The following is a 2,413-nucleotide window of genomic DNA, read 5'->3' as shown; positions in this document are numbered from 1 at the left end:
AAAATGTTTTTCAACTATGTTATTTCTGAAGAAGCCCTGCTGGGCGAAACGTCAAATATACTGGACTCCCATACTCTGCGTTTGGCCTCTTTCCTACCTTCACCTCTTCCCTCCACTGACTTCTTTTCTCTACTCAGTGTGCCACTAAACGACCTACCACCCCTCCCTTCATCTCAAGCCCTGTCACAACTTTTGAGCGCTACCACAATGGCTTCTTCCTCCACTCAAACCCCCGTTCCACAACTCATGACTATCGTACATGACACGGTAGACGTCCCGAAGTTTACAGGAAACAACATACCTACTCACATATTCCTCTCTAATGTCGACCAAGCTATCAATCGTAGAAAATGTTCTTCAGATCAGGAAAAACTTGCTGTTCTCCACGGCTTTGTTGATTCTGAGTCAATCGCTGGCGAAATTTTCCAAACGGATGCCTTTCAAGAATGCACTAGTTATCCCGCGTATGTAGACTTAATCAAATATTGCTTTGGCCAACACACCACCCTTGCTGTTCTCACTCCCCTATATGACTTTGCTTTCCAAATCAGCTCCTCCCCCCCCCCTTATGTCAGAAAGGAAAAAGCGGCACGAATTGCATCAGACCTTAAGGCTCAGTTAAAATCAACTCTTGCATCTTCTAAATAGGTTGATGCAGATGGAAAAATCCCCCTTAACGATGTTGCTTCCCTCATTGCTTACTTTCGATTTCTTTCTCTTCTCCATCCAGACACGTTCACCAAAACTCAATCTGTCCAATTCACTCAAAATATGACCAGACTCCCATCAGATTCAGAAGTCACCAAAGACACTAACTGATATTGTTGCCCAGCCAACCCCTGTTCCCAAACCTGCTTTCCCTGTTGCACATATTTCCAGATCTTCCTCTCGGCATAAATCCACTTTTCGCACCAGATCCACCTTCCGTCCTAGACACAGATCCTTCTCCCGTCACAATGTCATTTGCTACTTTTGCAAGAAACCGGGACACTATGCAAACCCTTTGATATGGTTGCAATTTACCTTCTCAAATTACCACTCACTTCTAGGGGAAATCAGTATCTGTTTGTGTGTATGGACCATTTTTCCAGATTCTGTATCATTGATCCTATTCCCGACAAAACTGCGACAACAATTGCAAAGACATTCATTGACAAAGTTATTTGCCCCTTCACTACTCCCAAAGTTCTTCTCTCTGACAATGGCACGGAATTCAACAATAAGATTTTTTCAAATATTTGCAAATCCTTTCAAATAACAAAATGTAATGTCGTTGCATACCACCCCGGTTCAAATGGCCTTGTCGAACGCCAAAACAGAAAGATTCTCAATGTTCTACAACACCTCCTTCTGACCTCCATCTCTCCTGGGATCACCATGTCCCTATGATTCAGTATTGCCTTAACAGTGCCATCAATAGGTCCATATCAGAGTCGCCTCACTTTGTCATCTTTGGTTCCGACAAGCGACTCCCATATAACCTTGCTTCAGAAATAGGTCCTATTTACGACCTTGATGATTTTGTGAAGGTTTCACTTTCAAATTTCAGCTCTCTCTTCAAGAGAATTATTCAGTCTCTTTCTCTCGCCAAAGACGAGATGGCCCGTTTTCACAATAAAAATACGAGAGAATCTAACATTGCAATAGGTGACATAGTCTATGCCCAGAACCATTCTCCATCCTCCAAGCTTTCACCAAAATTCCTTGGTCCCTTCCGTGTCCTCGCACTAGAACCTACGAACAAAATCAAAGTAAAACATTTACATTCAGACACAAAATCCATCATGCACCTGGACACCCTTAAGCTCTTCTCGCGAGATGTAGACTATGACAATGAACCTCCGACTCCCACGGACAACCTTCCTCCTTCCCTTCCCCATTCAACGTCCCCTGTCTCCCACCCATATTATCTTCGCAGCCGTCATACTTCCTGAACCTTCATACATCTAGCTGCCAAAATGTTCTCCACTACCGTCTTTTCCAATCTTCGATATTATACCATGTATATATATATATATATATATAGATATATATATATATATATATATATATATATACATATATATAACATTTCTTATATCTGCATGTTTATTTCAATATATATCTTTCATGTAAGTTGCATTGTACATCGCTGGGGTCAGCGACAGATAGCTGGCCGAGCATTATTGTATTATAAAATCTTTTAGCATTATGTATAAATTTAGAACTTAAAACCAATGCGTCATTCTATGTGTGTGTGTGTGTGTGTGTGTGTGTGTGTGTGTGTGTGTGTGTGTGTGTGTGTGTGTGTGTGTGTGTGTGTGTGTGTGTGTGTGTGTGTGTGTGTGTGTTTGTGTGTGTGTGTGTGTGTGTGTGTGTGTGTGTGTGTGTGTGTGTGTGTGTGTATGTGTGTGTGTGTGTGTGTGTGTGTGTG

The sequence above is a fragment of the Oratosquilla oratoria genome, chromosome 2, assembly GCF_046742065.1.
Source record: "Oratosquilla oratoria isolate Oo_2021 chromosome 2, ASM4674206v1, whole genome shotgun sequence".
NCBI lineage: Eukaryota > Metazoa > Arthropoda > Malacostraca > Stomatopoda > Squillidae > Oratosquilla > Oratosquilla oratoria.
This window is presented reverse-complemented; position numbering follows the sequence as displayed.